The 17,587-nt window shown below is 40.7% G+C and overlaps 1 protein-coding gene across 4 annotated transcripts in view; it reads right to left on the bottom strand.

Moving 5' to 3' along the window:
• ARHGAP15 (Rho GTPase activating protein 15) overlaps window positions 1-13,379 on the bottom strand; it is a 325,292-nt gene extending 311,913 nt beyond the window's left edge. The window contains exons 1-4 of one of the 4 annotated variants that reach the window (XM_085067143.1): window positions 13,209-13,379; window positions 11,864-12,047; window positions 10,547-10,633; window positions 6,716-6,776 (exon numbers count right to left, since the gene is read on the bottom strand). The gene's annotated coding sequence lies outside the window, so the exon portion shown is untranslated. Of the gene's footprint in view, window positions 1-6,715; window positions 6,859-6,936; window positions 7,053-7,126; window positions 7,260-10,546; window positions 10,634-11,863; window positions 12,048-13,208 lie in introns of those variants that run through there. The other 3 variants (XM_085067144.1, XM_085067145.1, XM_085067142.1) reach the window with 3 other exon arrangements.
• Between the last annotated feature and the right edge of the window lie 4,208 nt (window positions 13,380-17,587).

Raw genomic sequence — 17,587 nt, 5'->3', positions numbered from 1 at the left:
TTCGATGCACTTTTGCTGTGTCTTAATCCTTTCTGCAGCTCCATATACCCATCATCCCACAGAAGACATCTGTCAAACTGAGATACTGAGATTATTGAATAGCAACGGCTTTAAATCTTCTCAGACTTTAAAAATAAATTAAAGAATGAAGTACATTTACAATAAAATTATTTCTCTTTTTATTTAAAATTCACAATAAAACTCTATTTTTTGCTGACCCTGCCTGCCTCAATAGGATCTACAAAAAAGGAGGTTTGTCCTTTATCTGGACAGCCCTCCTCCCACTCCCCCAGATGATGCTTGACTCCCCGTGCTGTGCACATGAAACAGTCCCTCCCACCCTCCCTCCACCTCCCATCGTGTGGATCTGCAGCAGTTTTTCTGCTGTGATCCTGCAGCTGCTCCCTTACTTCTTCTCACTGCTCCCACTTCCCATCTGAGGGAGGAAAAAAAGCCTCCAGACACTTTTAATCTGTTCCCACACTCCCTCTCCACTTTCCTCTGCAGAGCTCCTGGTGCTGCACTCCCAAGAGACGCTGCTGTGAAATGCAGCAGAGATGGCACCTACAGCCTGAGGAGAAAACTTAGAGGCTGTGGCAGGAACCAGAAGGGGAAATTCTTTGTGGTTTGCTCTGAGCAAACCCCTCTTCTGCATTTCATGGGGCCCCCAGTTTGTTTTCTCCAGCAGCCGCAGAGGGTGAGGCAGCAGCAGTGTCTGCCCCACCACGCTGCTCCTCAGCTCCACGTGGCAAAGAGCAGACAAAGGCATTTGTTTGATGTGATAACATCTGTGATAACATCCTGTAGCTAAGATGTCTGCAGAGGGGAAACACTAACGGTGCTGTGCTGTCAGAAAAGGTAATTTCATAGACACAGAACGGTTTGGGTTGGAGGGAACCTTAAAGATCATCTATTTCCAACTCCTCTGACATGATTTCTTTGATGACGCAAGAAGTCTGAGCATAGGCTGTGTTAATTATATTTAAATTTTTTTGCTGCAAATGAAATTCTTTAGCGAGGGATGAGAAAACTTTATCTCAGTGAGGCTGTTCAGGGTGATTCCAGGAGACCTTGTACACGTTTTCTGCAGGCCAGGAGGTCACAGCCACCTGTGTGTGTCCCCAGCCCCACCACAGATGTGCCACACAGAGCCAAAGTCAACACCAAGGGTGGCAGGAACACGGCAGAGCCGGATTGACCTGCGAGCAACACTCATAGTGAGAGCAGCCACGGCCATTCATCTGCCCCCAGCATTGTTCAGGGCAAAAATACTTAATGACTGCTACATTTTCCATTGGGTTTATGAGGTAGCACCCTCAAATCCCTTTTTGGATGAAATGGCTGCACTCAGCTCAAATGAACCTTACTCTGCATTGTTCTAAAATGTCCTTACACTGCATTGTTCCCGAAACACCTGAATCTTGGTTCATGGTAAAGCTCTGGTAAGAAATATCTTCATTTAACTTCTTTATTCTTCTATTTTATACAATTGTTTTGCTCCCCATCTTAATAGATTCCCTCTTTTCGGCTACTCCCACCCTAAGAAAGGTTTGACAAAAGACCCAAACTTTAGAAGAAAATTAAAGCTGGAAAAGAAGTTTTCAAATTCAAACTCTGCGCAGAAATTCTAAATGTCTGTGATGTGTGGAACTGCATCCTACTCAACCCAGCCAGTGCTGGGTTCCAAAGAAAATTCAAGAATGGGTTGAAGACAGCATTCCTCCAAGCTTCTGCTAAAGCATGGGGCACTCCTTGCCTTTCTAGGATTTAGGATTAATGAAGGAGAAGGAACTTACATGCTTTCACTTGGGCTGTTCCTGCTTTCTTTGGCACTCCAAGACAGAATGGTTTAATGCTGGATGGATAAATCCTAAATAGGTTAATCCTAAATCTAAAAATCATCACAAGAATTTGATTACTCATTACTATACTTTGTTGGAGTTTTTTTTTTCTAATAAATTAACCAAGCATGCTGATGCTGCTGAATGCTGCTGATAATGGAAACATTAATCTCTTTGGATCAAACCTCAGCACTGCTCAGCCCAACACACAAATGGCAGCATGTGCCAGAGCAGCCCTGACAGCTGGAAACTGCTGTGACACCTTCCCAGTGGAAAACGTGGATTCATTCATAGCAAAACTATTTGCTAGAAATGCACTTTTGAGAGAGCCCAGGGAGGCTCCTGCTGGTGTTTGCTGTGGGTGTTCATGGTGTTGCCATCAGGCTCCTGCAGTGTGTGGGTTTGGCTCTGGCCAGCAGCACCACGGGGGTGATGTCCCCAACCAGTGGGACACCACTGCCCATCACAGACTGCTCAGTTCCTCCTGCTGTCCCAGCAGCAGGTGCCTCCCGAGCCCCAGCTGCAGTAGAGACACCAGAAAGCTGAGAGCTCCTGAGAATCCCACCAGCCTTAGAGGTGACTCTCTTGGAGAAAGAACTCCAGAGCTTCAACTGCTTTCACAAAATATCTCTGTCATTTCCTTCCTCATCCCCCGAAGAGAGTCTGTAACATCCTGAGCAGCAAATAAACAAGTTCAGGTGCCAAAGGCCATGTCCTGCCCAAGACAGGCAACTGGTATCTGATTCAGCACCAAATACAGTGGTGGTTTTGCTCAGGGTGTGGCAGAAAAAGAAATCCAAAACAAAGAACAAGCACATATTCAAAGCGTGTCTCTTCAGCTCTGAGCATGCTCACTTCTGTTTTCCTTTCCTCCTGCTCTGCCCCTCTCCTCTTATCAGGTTGCAGTTCTACTGAAAACTGATGGATGTCAGGAGAAGGGATCAGAAGTCCCTTTAAGTTCATCACTTGGAGGGCTGTGACTGTTTAGTACATCAGGCACAAGGTTTGGAAGAAATATTCATGAAAACCACAGCACAAACCCACAATAGCCAGCTTTAAAGCAAGTGAATTATTTAATACCCGTCAATCTCAAATGGCAGGAAGAGTTATATGGGTCTTAAACAACCTACCACCAACCATGGCAGCATCAGACTCAGTTAATTTATTGAAGAAATGCTTCAGTAAATATCCAAGCACTGAGTTAATGCAACTTGCACACATACACACACCAGCTTAGCAGATGATTTGGAGAATACAAATACCTATTTGAACCTCTGTTACCTTTCCTACTTTATTCTCAAAACATTTCTTTCTCATGCTAAGTAAGCTGAGTGGAAATACAGAGAGATTAAGAGAAAAAAATTTTAAAGCATATATAGATTTGGTTGTTAGTTTCTGCAAAGTTTTCACTTTTATGTGTGCCAGACCTCAACATTTCCAGATTACTTTAACATGAACCAATAATGCCCTGAAAATCTTCTCCTTCATGGCCTGGCTGCATCCACTGCCAGCTCTTGCATGGGCTAGATTTGCCCCATCGTCAGTTTGCAGCATCTAAATATCTGTGCCCAGAAAATTATTTCCTAACCTTCTTAATGAAAATCCAACTGCATTCCTTTTGCTCCTGTTTCAGCCAGCCTGGAAGTTTGCAGCCTAGGGAGCTTCAAGTTGTGACAAAGATGATGCAAGACTCTGTGACAAGAAGTCTCACTCTTAAAATAAAAATAGCTCTGCATTGAGGAAGTCCCAGTGTAAATGAGGAGCTAGCAGTGTTTGTTTTGTAGTGAGTCTCCAAAACAACCTTTTTATAGTATTTCTCAAAGCAGGGAAGACTGACAGAGGCATGCTGAGGGCGTGAAGGCACAATCCAATCTCAACATCCAGCAGAGCAAAGAAACAGCCATCTCTGTCCTTCAGGGGTTGGTAAGACTGTAGTCAGTGAAATTAAGATTCACTGAGACCACTGGTTGAAGCACACCAACCTGAAGTGAAGGTTTTGAATCAGGTAACAGCAAAAACCTCCTCACCAAGCCCAGGTTCCCAAATGCTGAAGACATTCTGAGCTTCAGAGGTCAGGACATCACTTTGATGGCGAAAACAGCTGCCAAAAGCCACCACAGAATGGAAAATGGGACAGTTTTGTGCACGCTGTGGAGCCAGGTGAGGAAATCTGCTGCAGTGCTCTGAATGGCACTTGAATTATCATGGAAAATCTGGGCCAGAATTGTATCCAATCTGCTTCCTTCAAGACTAATACTACCCAAAAAATGAAATCAGGAAAACCATCCACATATAAGGTGTCCAGCAGCACCACTTTCTGCCTCTGCAGCACTGAGAAACAGATTTCCTGCATCCATAAGAAGTCTTAGGAGGTAAGTGAAATGTAGACTTTGGCTGGAGCTTAGGTCATGCTTTGTTTTGCCTTTAAAAGAGATCAGCCCAAACACACCAAAACAGGATTAGGACAGTTTCTGTACAATTCTTGTGGTTCAGGTTACTATTTAAGAACACACCTGAGTACTAGCAGACTTCTTCAGCAACAAGAGATGTTTTCTAGCTGCATGCAGCTTTTAACAGCTCATTAAATGGTTCACAACTCACACTGATTGAGCTGACACAGCGCAGAGGCATCTAACAAAAAAATAAAAAAATCAAGAAAAATAAGAAAGCATCATAATGACACACAGTGAGCATCAAAAAATTCAGGAGGTGCTGCCCATAACCCACTATCCTGGATGTGACTGAGTAAAATAGGCCATAATACAGCAGTTCCCATGGCTCAGAGCCCATGGGGTTGCTTAGCAGAGACCCAAGCTGAAGTCTTTGGGCAGCACAGCCAAAGCCATTCTCACTGGAGCACTGGAGATCATGAAGGGAAATCCATCCCACTGCATGGGATGCTACTTTTTACAGTCCGGCCTGAAGCTCATCACCACAAAAAAGTAATAATTTCTGGGACCAGGAACAGAGAAATCCAAACCAGAGCTGTTGGAATCAACCATGGTGGAGGTTGTGCTATTCTGCCACCAAAACACCAGGATGAAAATCCAAACCTGCCTCTGTCACCATTTTATTTCCTGGTTCCTGCTTCACTCCAGGTGGGGAGGAACAGGAGGAACATGCCCAGGACCAGGATCCAGCCCTCTCCTTTCTGCCCTGGCAGCCCTGGTGACAGGGACTACCAAGAATGTCACACATTCAAACTCGTTTGGAAGAAGATGGAGCATCTCTTCCAACCCAAGATATCTTTGTGTCAAAGCAAAAGGAAGTTTCTACAACAAATGCTGTCAAAAAAACCTATTTTTTTTGCAATTCAATAATAGTGTATAACAGGAGCTTTAAAATACAGAGTGCTTCAGCTGCTCACTGTGTTTGGAAAAGAAAATGAACAAATGTACATCACAGATGTAATTGGATGGAGAGGTAAAGTGAACAAGATGTGCTGATTTGAAATGATTTTGCTTTGGACACAAAGAGGTAAGTTGCAGAGAAAAGCAGAAAATAAAGAGATAAAACTCTGAGAATTCAAACTACTTCACCAAATCTCACAGCTCTGTGGAAAATGCATTTTAAATGACTCTAAGACACTGCAGAAGAAACATAAAAATCACGACAAACACAGCCCAGGAAGAGAACATGTTCTTTTTATACAATTTCCCTGTCTCTGCTGATTTGTGTATGCAGGCAGCACAGCTTTTTTTTCTCCAAAAAGTACAGAAAATACAAAATGCAATCTTACAACATTACACTGAAATCTGTCTCCAATTAGTATTCACAATTCCAAAATGAGCTCCGAGCCACGTGTGGTGACTTTCAACTCTGACCCATATTTCCAAAAGGAACCCAAGTTGCCTGTTACTACAAGGCTATCAGTTACAAACAGGAGCACGAGTCACAAAGTTTGCAGCAAAATACATTACTGGGATAAAAAATCTTCAGCACGAAACAAGCCTTGCTAATTCTGGCTCTGCTTTATGTGGCCCATAATCAAAGTGGTTTATTGTGTTATTTGAGCATCTTCATGAATTACTACATCCTTGCAAATCTGTAAGGCCAGAAAGATGTTTGCCTACTGACTGCAATGAAAAGGCATCTTTGCTGAGGGAAAACTTTGAGATGGAGGCTCAGGATTCCAGCTTTTCTGGCTTTTCTGGCCAGCTCCAGAGCAGAAGAGGGATCAGTCTGGATTTAAAGAGCCTCATGCAGGAAACACAACCACGACATCTCCACTGAACAGCTCCACGAGGAACACCATGAACTGCTCAGGATATTTTATGTGAAATGTCCTTTATGCCCCATGTCCTTTTCCTACCAGTTCCACTGATGAAAAATAGAGTGGTGTCAAATTTCTTGATACTAAGCAGGGCAAGAAATCCCTCTGTCAATATCTTCGCACTCACTGACTTTTACAGTGCCCATGGCTACTAACCACATCCCTCCTGCTCACCAGAACAATAATCAAACAGTGCTAAACTGCACTCAGAAAAGGCAAATGCCGGGAAAAGTGATCTAACCTCATTTCCCAGCCAGTGCCACCAGCTTGGCTACATTTTGGAGATAACTAGTCAGCTCCAGCTGGGATATGAGAAGGGATTAGTGGTTTGGGGTACTAAAGAAGGTCAGATAAAGTTGCCTCTTGCATAGGATGCAACAGGCTTGCTAAATTCTCAGCACTTATTTAAAACCTCACATCTACATCCTCTACTTTTTTGCTCATTGCTTTCAAATCCACAAAGGCCTCTAGAAATAAAGTAATTTTGCAGTTAAAATAACCTGCTTTGAATGCCTACAAAACACATGGAGCTATGATTATTTCAAAAACCTTTAGCCACAGGTTTCCCAGGCTGCACTAAGATGGATTTAAGGCTCCTTACCTGCAGCCTCAGGGACGTTGTTGTCTCATCTCACGCTGCCATCAACGAGCAACAGTTTTAACTATTTCAAAAGAACGGAAAAGATCAAGGTCACATGTCTAGAGACAGCATTTGAGTTCGTCCACAGCTCATGAAGAGAGAAAGAAATCAGGAAAAAAACGTAAAATAAAACCACTTCCTGCAAGAGCAGAAGCAAACCATCTCACCAGCGTGCGACTTACGTCCAGGGTTAGTACAAAATTCTTCCGGATTGAAGAAAAAGGCAAATTTTAAAGTATGAAAGCAGCTTCTCTGTGAAAAATTGCAGCAAACAGGGAAGGTTAGCTTTTGCAGAAGGTAAAGATGAAGTTTAAAAGGAAATGCTGAAAGGAATTACGATTCTAAGCCTTAAGACAACTTCCCTTTTCTTACCTTCAATGAAACCCTTTGAGCACTGAAATAAATAGCTCGCAACAAATCTGCTTTGCTATTTTGAAATATAGCTTTAGTAAACAGGACACCTACTGTACTGTTATTTAGATTAATAAGTTAGCAATTTCTGAGCAATCAGAGAGTTTGCTACTAAAAAAAAACCTGTAGTAGTTTGTACTACTGCCTGGTGAGGTCACCCAGGCAAACACTTCTGCTTCTTGATTTTGTGCTTTAAGAGTTCTCCATGAAGCAGCCCTTGGAGGGCACAGGCACACACAGCTGCTGCCCTGCGTCACTTCCTGCAGCATCTCACACCACTATGGTCCCTCTTGGGCAGGGGAACCCACAGAATCTACAGATTCAGGCATAGCTCTGCACCTTCAGGGCGCTGGAAAAGCCCCTTTCTTGTATGTGCCTTCATCAGCATCTGCCATGTGGCCTTTTTTGTTTTCAGCAAGGAGAAACAACATCTTTTTTGTATTTCTAGGTCAACTTACAAGCTGGAGCAGTGGGGATTCCCATGCAGGGCAGGGCTGTGCTGCTGTGGGGACAATGACAAAGCTGGTCAGGCTGAAGAGCTCTCTGGTAATGCTTTGGCAGAATAAGGGGATCTTTTTTGGTTGTCTCACACAAAAAACCCAAACACCTGCCTTATGCCCTGAGAAAATCATGGCCATCCTGCTATTTAAGGATTTGTCCTGTCAGTCATTCAAATGGACTCTGTTGACTGGTGGAGCTCCTCAGGAAGGTGTGTCCCACCTGTACAGGTGTCCATCAGCAAAGTCATGGGGTGCCCTAAGGGAGGATCCCACAGAACCACCTGTGGGGGTAATAGAGAGAAACAGAGGTAATAAAACTCTCCTAATAGATATAGGAAAGGAGGGGTGGAGCTGTGGCCAGAGTGGAGCTTGGGAACACCTGCAAGGGCATTGTGGCATATTTTACAACTCTGCAAAAAAAAGGCTGATTTGCAGGCAGGTCATTTCCTGTTGCAGTGAAAGAAAAGTTCCTGTAGAGGTTATTTAGTACATTGTGTGCTTACTGAAGCAGTGGGGAAGTAAAACCTTCAGGGACTCAAGAAATTCTTAACGTCCAGAAATAAAACAGGGGGACACAGCCCTCTTGAAGGATTTATTATTAATATTATTATTAATTTTTTTGTAGCTTCTACAACATCCATTTCATGGCCAAAGATCCAGTTATGCCAAAGGCCACCCAGAGCCAGAACCAAGACTGTCCTTGTTCCCAAATGCTTCCCATGTGAGCTGAGAAGATCACACAGGACAGGCAGGAGAGGGAGCTGAACAGCACAGCAGCTGTTCTTCTCTGTTCTAAACTAAAATATAATTTCTTTGTAGGCCTTGAATTTCAGGGATGTGTTTTAAAGCCGGACTTTTGGAATAAAAAGAGAATTATGTCTGTGAACAGTGATGAGCAGGTTCTCCCATTTTTGAGGAAGTGAGGAAGCAACACAGTGCTTTTCTGTAAACTAACCACTGCTAGCTCTCCAGGACCTGCTGCAGCAGTAATTAAATGCTAAGTCTTTTAAAGGAAGTATATATCCCAACTGATTTTGTCACATGAAATAAATTTTAAATGAAAAATCGATTGTAGCTGTGTGGATCTCAAGAATTTCCTCAAATAAAATCACCAGAAGAATTTCTACAGTCACAAAATATTTGTGAGCAGTGTGGACGAGAGAAATTCACCACGAAAATATGGAAAACTTGTAAAAAAAACCTATCAAACCTGTAAAACACTGCAGCAGAAGTTGCCTCTGTTACCTTGTCCAAACCCTAGATTAGCAGGGACATGACATTTCTCATGAAAATGTCTTTCACTGCACACCTAACATTTCACTCGAGCTGCAGACTGCGTCTGAGCTCCTTCGCATCCATTTGACAGTATGTCAGCAGTGACAAAATTCTATAAAAGGATGGCAGCTTTGCATACAGCTCCAACTTATGCAGCACAAGCTTCCTGTGTGATCTCTGAAAGGCTGAAAATACTTTAGATGTGCAAAAAAAAAAAAAAAGAAAAAAAGAAAAAAAAAGCCAGTTTAAACCTAAGTGCTCATTTAATCTAAGTAAAACGAAGCAGGAAACAGAAGCTGCAGAGACACTACCTGGAGCAGATTGCTGTGCAATAGGATGGCCCTTGTGTTTGCTGTGCAAGTTAAAGATGGAGCAGCGTTTCTGGAGAGCTGATTTCTTGTCCCTGCTTTGGTGGCTGATGGCGTCATTGCCTACGAGATGTGTCACCAGCTTGGTGAGCATCCAGATTGCCTCATCTCATACCTCAGAGAGTCAAAGCTAAAAAAGCAGTTGTAAAAAAAATCCCTGTTGACTGAGGGTGCTGAACGCCCAGCAAATGTTATCAACTCTGCTACAACAAATTCAAGAGGTATCATACGCTTCCTCAGGTGCTTAAACAGTGATTCCAAGACTTACTCTGGACCAGCAGCCTCCTGAGGGGGAAAGAAAGCTTGATTTTTTTTGTTGTTTTTGCCTTGTTCAGCCTTTACTCCCCGTTGTGCTGACTGGCAGGCAGCCTGGTGTCTGGCTTGTACAGCAGACACCCAGTAGCAAAACTAATTCAGTGGTTAAATCAAGGCACAGCAGACAATACAAAGCTGACAGCACACAGGCACAGGCCTGGGAGATCCACTGTGCATCCAACGCCTGGCTGCAGAAGAAAATAATTTTTTATTAATTAAAATGGCTAAAGCTCCAAAATTTTGTAATTCACTGGGAAAAGCCCTAGGAAACTAGAAGACTATGTGATGATGGTGGAATCACAGAATGGTTTGGTTTGGAAGGACCCCTAAATATCATCCAGTTCTGACCTCTTGCCATGGGCAGGGACAACTTCCACCGAGCCAGATTGCTCCAAGCCCCATCCAATCTGACCTTGGACAGTGAAAAAATAAAGAATTTTTTCCCACATTCTTCACCAGAGAAGTGGCATTTTTCATAATTGTAGAACATTTAAAAAGGAGAACAAAGAATTTTGTCTGCACGGCCAGTAATTCATATTCTTGCTCACAGCAATCGTTTGCTCAGAATGCTGATGTCCATTCAACAGCCATTATTTTTTTTAGCTACAAGGGTTCTGAATATTAATCCCAACAAAAATGTTTCTGGAAGCACATTCCTAGGTGTCAAGAAGGCCATGCATGTGGCCATGCAGCAACTCCAACAGCTCATAGCCCAAGTGAACAGCAGCCTCTAATATCACCTGTGTGGGCAATAAATGCTCTTTATGTAGGAGTGTGAATGTAAATGTCAATGTAAATATACAGTAACGGCTAAATTCACACAACCCTCTCTACCACAGTGTGCATTATAAATATTCTGGTATCATCTCCCAAACCCTTTTACTCTGAGCTGACTTTCCCCCCAAACAATCCATTTTGCTCACCACAAAGTGCAAGAGACGTTTCAACGAAATGGTCACAGGTGGTAGGAAATAGATCTTCAGAGACTCTCCAGCAGTTTAATGTTGGCTCTATGGAAGGAACATATGTGCTGTGACTTGAGGTCTAAAACCCAGAACACTCGCATTTTTAGGAGAAAAATCATCTTGCATTAAATCACTTAATGGCAGAGGCACTAAAGTTTTGATAACAGATATACGTTACAAAGCAGCAGAGAAGTTTCTGAATTCTGTGTATTCTGAATTCTCTGAACATTTACTTCCTAATGAACTTCCTTTTGCCTTAAAATGAGGTTTGGATTTAGGAATATTCATAGCTAAGAAAGTAATATATATTTTTTGGTTTACCCTCATTATTTTTCAAGCTTAGTTAATGCAATAATTCACTGTTAAAAAAAAAAGACACTAAAGTTAACAGAAATTACTAGGTAAGAAATTTCTACATAAATCCAAACTGGTCCTTTTCCCTCTTTCCCAGATGTTTTTAGGGATCTTTCCACTAATTTTAAAAGCCAGCCTTGTCTAGGGCTATATTTAATAACTCAGAAAAGCCACTCCAACCCATTGTATAGCCATACTGTACTAAAAAAAGAGACAAAACCCCAGCATATGTTGATGCATTATGTAAAGACTTTCCTTGACAGGATTTAGCTACATGCAAGCTTGAAATGCAGTGTAAATGTATTTTCTGGAGTGCTAAAAGTACTACAATACCAAACTGCCAAAAAGGTGGTTTTACATCACACAATAAGGGACCTTAAAAGAAAAGAGAGTTGCACACTCTGGAGACAATATCTTGATTTATGAGCCCATGATCAAGGCAGAGTTACAAAAACAGTCAATGTTTTCACAGTAAAGGAAGAGTCTGCAAGCTTAGCAAGAAAATAATGCTCCAGCCAGGGCTGTTTCTCCTTCTGTTAAAAAAGTTTCAGCTACCTGGTGAATAGTTTCTAGTGGAGAAATTCCCCAGCCCTGTAAAATCCGATGCTGAGGATGAACACAGAAGAAAGATAAGATGTTCTGAGATATTTTCTCTTTCTGCTTCAGCCTTTGAGGAAAACAATCTCATTTCTACAGTACCAAACTTCCCATTCACAAAAAAACCCCAAAAAACCAAAAACAGGAAAGCCAAAACAAAACACAAAAAAAAAAAACAAAAAAAACCAAACCAAACAAATAGCCACACAAGGTATTCACAAAAGCAATGTGTCCTCATCAAATCTAGTGGAAGTAAGAATTGCTGAAGTCATTTCTTGTCTCTTCCTAATAAAGGCTTTATACCAGTGGCAGCTCTGCTCTCACCCTGCTCCTTCCCATGCTGCCATCCCAGAGTGCATCAGAACTGTCCAGGCATTGCTGCCAGAAAAAAAAAGGCAATAAATGCAAGAAAAAGTCAGTTGCAGGATGTCAAACTCCTCTGCAGACAGATGAATGTCCTCTCTTGTGTCCGGAAGCTTCCAGGGGAGACTCTGGTGCCTGAAATGGACTGGGAAACAACAAAATAAATCAGTTTATCAAAGACTTGAAGCAGTTAGTTGAATTAATTAATTTGGTATGTCAGTTCCAATCGCTTCCTATGATTTTATTTGCTCATGTAATGCACAGATGTTTCTATTTTATGTTCATGACTCCATCCCTTTGCCCTTTTCCCAGCTCCCTGCTTCTGAGGCAATTGTTATATATTCTCATAGGATCTGGGAGATACCAGGAATTTAGGTTATTTGTGAACAGGGGTATCCAGATCTGAGGGAGGGAAGAAAAATTTTAAAAAAAAATAATAATAATTAAAAATATTCTTCATTGCAACTAGCAGCAACCAGGCTGAATATTAGATATGTTTGGCTGTTTGCAGTGCTTGGAAAGCTTAGTCACAGCAGCCACCTACAGAAAATAAGGATGTCCTTACTCAAAGCACTTCAATGCATCTGTAGAAATACAGTGAATTTCAGCTTGCTCCAAGAAGACAAAAATAGAAAACTGATAGCCCTCATTCTATAGCTCTTGAGCTTGTTCCAGTTTTTCAGTTCCTTTTAATTCTATAGTCTGTGGTCTCTTAAGTCATAGACTTCCTTTTCCTTTGTTTCTCAAGACCTCACTGTCCTCTGCTCTGGTCCATGCTTCTAGTATTGGTTTTTTGAGCCCTTTTATTTTATTAATCTGCCAAGATTAATAGAAGCTCTCCTAAAGCAGATACACAGCACTGTCATAGCCCAATGCTGCAGTTACCCCCATAGGTTATCATGGAAAAATCACCTTTAGGCTGCAACAGAAGAGCCTCAAGCCATGCTTTACATCCCCACCCTTGCACGATGGGTGTGTTGGGGTGTTTAGTATAATTATTGAAATGCTAATTTCTTCTCAGCCAGAACTGGACCTTCTGAGCTGAGAGAAATGTTCATCCAGATCTTATTTCCGTGAGTCCAGACAAGCTCTGCCACAGGACAGAGTGTAAAACCAGCAGTTCTGAAGGAAAGTGGTATTTAGAGTTTGGTAATGATTTTAGGAGTATTTAGGGTGCAGGAGAGAGCGAGAGGGGCGGTCTCTGCTGCAGCCTCTGGGTGTTTATTAAGGCTTAATTAATTACAAACCTTTCAGTCCAGCTCCCCACCTGTGTTATCAGTTCACCTTTCTTTCAATCTCCACTTACCCTGACCCTCTTAATTCTCCCGAGCTCAAAACCATTAAACATCAGGCCTGTTGGGAAAAATACTCTCCACGAGGCTTTTTAATCCTGGTTTACTCTTCCCTTGTAACAGGGTCTGCAAAACCAACTTGCACTCATTACTCATTTCTTCACAGAGCCAAGAGTTCTTTTTGCTAACCTTTAACAGCGACAGCCGACGGAGGCACCAGCCCTTCTCCCCTTGTGCATAAGCTTGCAAATCTAAAATAGGCCCTTAATGAAAAAAAATTTAAATATTATAACTCCACAGTATATGTCATTATGATATATTGAACGCAAAGCAGCTGTTCCTGACAGATTTGGCATATAACAGGGGTAAAGTAATTTTACACAAATCATTATGTTCATTATATTAAATTAATAGATTAAAATTAGTCAGCGATGTTTTGTAAGACCATCTTACCCACAGAGCCCTTTATCCTTATATTCTAAGAGGGTTTTTTTTTTTCTCTCCTCAATATTCTGTGCAGAGAGGACATAAATGCCCTGATCACTTGGAGAATAAGCCCCTAAATTCATGGCTGTTGAGTTTTTTCCAATATAAGCATCTGAAGGAAAGGTACTTAAGGGAAATAGAAAATGACATCATTTTTTTCCTGATCTTTTGAAGAATGATTTTTTTTTCCCCCCCCATCCTACAGGAACAGATTCTGGACTAATTTTTCCTACCAAAGGCTTTAAAGTCTAAAATTCATCAAACATCTTGTCCTCAGAGACAATGTCATCCAAGTTCAAAGGATCTATAGCCCTGCAAAGCTGATGTCTTATTTCAGAGCTAACGCCTTTGTTTTCATTGAATGTTTGATTTCATCAAATTAAACCACTTCTTACACTTCCCAGAAATGGGGAAAAAAAAAAATTAAAGACAGAATGAAACCTCTTGATTCTCTGGAGAGGAGCACACATATATGTACACATAGGTGTACATATATATCATATACGTTAATTTGGTATGGTTTTGTAATTATTTTCAGGATAAAATTATTATATATATTATCAGGCTTTTCATATGCTTTTGAAGAGACTTTGAATTGAAAATAGTCATCTTCCAAGGCATTTGTTTTAATGATGATCATTATAATTAAGAGCATGCTTTTCATAACTAAAAAAAAAGGATTTTTTTCAAGTCAAGTCTGGGTCTGATTACTGATGGAACAATTTCAAGATCTTTTGTTGAGAAGCATTTCAATATTCATTCAGAAAAATGTCAGGAGAGCAGACTTCAACACAGAACTTTGGTGATTCATACTTATTCTGGCATTTTATCACTTCGGCTTTAATATCCAGTTAAAGAGAGAAAGTTTGAATAAAGTAAGAATACTAATGAAAATCAAGCAGTCATATGCTACATCGTCTTCCACAGAATTTAGAATATTCCAAAAATTGACACATAGCTATATCCTTCATCCATATCTGATACAGAGCAATACAGAATCTTTCACTTAGTAGTTAAATTTGAAAAGTTGAGAGTATTTTTTCAAAGATCGGTGTACTTGTCACTGCTGTGTTAATGTAGAAGAAATTTACTTTTTCTAATTCAAGTTCTTTCAACATCAAATGAAACTTAAATGATATAATGACTTTTATAAATTCATTACATTAATCTGCTACTGAACTATATGGAAACTAGAAGTCGAACAAAAAAACTGGGGAAATAGCTCAGTGGTGGACTTGGCAGCATTAGGTTTATGGTTGGACTCAGTGGCCTTGCAGGCTTTTCCAATATATATCATATATCACATTCTATGATTCTATACTAAGTAGGATTTTCACATCTGTTTAAAAATTAAAAAACCCAAAAAAAACCCCAGAAAACCAACACAACACTCTTTCACGGTCAATTAAAAGAACTCAAGCAAGTGAATACGGACTTTCATTCACAATTTCTCTAAAGACCTTCATCTTTTTAAGTATGAGAAGTACAGAAAAGTCCAGAAGCATTCTTGGAAAGGAAGGTCCACAGATTCACAAGTTACCCAGCTGCAAAGTGTTTTCTACATAAGAAGGCAAGAATTGGCAGCATCTGTTGCCTCGTGGCCACAATGGTTTAAATTAGATATCACACAAAACAGCATCTGAGCATTTTGCACAAAATTTCAGCCGAGATGTTAAAATTGCTTCACTGTGCTGTCTGAAGGATGAATATTTCTGAGCATTGCCTCTCACCTCTCAGGTGAAAATAAAAATAACACACTCATTTAAAAGGATAGGGATGTTGGTATGCTGGACACACCTCACTCCATAAAACAGAAAATACAGGCAAAAAATCGCAGGCGTGTTTCTGTTGAGATTAGTTAATGGCACTGAGTTTTTCATGCCTTTTGCTCAATGTGAACTTTGCAGATGTCTACTCCCAATCGCCCTGGAACAGCCACCCCACCCCAGGCTTGCTCCTCAGACCTGAGGCACCAGGAGCATCCTTGGAGCAGCAAAGTTGCCAGTCAAACTCAACAGGCTCAGTTCAGCCTCTGTTGCCAAAATCACCTGGCAAGCCCCACCCCACTCCACTCATGCATACCTTCATATTTGTACCTTGCACAGCGATGACACAACTGCCACTCACTTTTATTTCAAACGAAGGGGTCACAGTGCTGTTTGCCCCAAGCTCATTTCAGAAGCCTAATGTGTAAATCTTCCCCCACATGGGAATCATTTTGAACATATTGAATAATGATTTTTCCATGTCTCTCCCACTTTGATGTAGCCTCTGAGGAGAAAGAACTATCCTGGATATACCACTTGGTCATGTTTTAACAATTTGAGGATCGCTTCAAAATTCTTCAATAAAATGTAAGGTAAAAAAAAAGAATGTCATAATTAAGTTCAGTTGATAAAAGGCCCATCCCCCCCCCAAATTATAATGTAGCAACTTTTTGAACATACACTTTAAATTCACAATTCGTTCCTTATTTTTAAAGCTATATTTTATCATTTGATTAATTGCTCAAAACTGTACACAAAGATAAAGGGAACTTTGAAATTCATACCTTGGAGTATTAACATGTACTCAGGACTAGATGTAAATGTCAGAGAGAAAAAAGATCTAATGAACTCTTTATTGGTGAAATACAGTATTGCAGCTGCCCAGAATTTTAAAAGGTTTGTAGCCAACTCCAAAGCCAAATAACTGCAGAAGTTTACTTACAGCAGGACTCTAATTCAGCATTTCCAATCTCTTCTTCCAGAGTTCTTTTAACATTAATAAAATGTCCAGAGAAAAAAAAATAATAAAAAGGAAAAAAAAGTGCAACCACAGAAGAATTTTTCTGTCTAGAAAATTACACTACCATAAGTTTTCCTTTTCCCTGATGTCTTCTCTGCCATAATAATGGTTTCAGGATTTAAATCCTTTGCTGCTATTGTGACTTCAAAGCCTTAAAACTGCAATTGAATGAAGTAGTTCATCTGTCATTATTCAAATATGAAGCAATTATGATGAAATAAAGATAGAATTCCATTGAGAAATACCCCAATCAATTCTCACTTATATTTAACTAGAAACATAAAACGATGCTTAGAAGAGTAAGTTTAGGTAATAAAAACTCGGGATATAAAAAGTATGAATTACTGATCTATAACTCACTCATTTCTGAATAAGCTGTCTAAATATATTTCACAAATATTGACAAAAGTTTAAGCTTACGATGCAAAACTGTCTCTCAGCTGGTCTCAGAGAGTGAATAGCTTTTCAGAAATATATTTACATCAGTTTGAGTGCCCAGGGGTTCAGATGGGAACCTGCAGAGTTTTTTGGGGGGTTTTCTGGGTAGGTCAGCTCCCTCTGAGGTGTGTTTTACAGGTGGGTGTAAGAAATACCAAACCTACCTCAGCCATGGCTCAGTTATGATGGTGAACATGGCAGTGCTGGGTCGGTGGTTGGACTCAATGCTCTTGGAGATCTTTTATAACCTCAGCAATTCTGTGACTCAGGGAAAGATATTAAATTGAAATATTGATGTTGTTGCTTTGATATCAACACATCCTGTTGGATGGATGTGGATCAACATGTCCTCTGTGGATTTAGCCCAAAATGCTTATTTTCACCTTTGTGAACACAACCAAACCCAGCCCTACCTCAGGGGCTAGAATTTCACAGGGAGTTCCCACCTGTACCCAGGACTCTTTGGGAACATGTATTCAAAAGTTAATTATTTTGTTTTAGTATCTTCCATATTTTCTTTCTCCTTTCACCTTTCTTGCTTGATCTCCCAATGGATAATAATTTGCTGGTAAAATGAAATCAAGGTGGGTTCAAAATGAAATCAAGGTGCTGGTAAAATGAAATCAAGGTGACACCAAGGAATTCCAACATTTTGGGTCTTAAGCTTTACAAATGGGCCACA

Source organism: Lichenostomus cassidix, chromosome 7 (genome assembly GCF_008360975.1).
Source record: "Lichenostomus cassidix isolate B80296 chromosome 7, HeHo_3.0, whole genome shotgun sequence".
NCBI lineage: Eukaryota > Metazoa > Chordata > Aves > Passeriformes > Meliphagidae > Lichenostomus > Lichenostomus cassidix.
The sequence above is the reverse complement of the archived record's forward strand: the minus strand, read 5'-3'. Positions and strand labels throughout refer to the sequence as shown.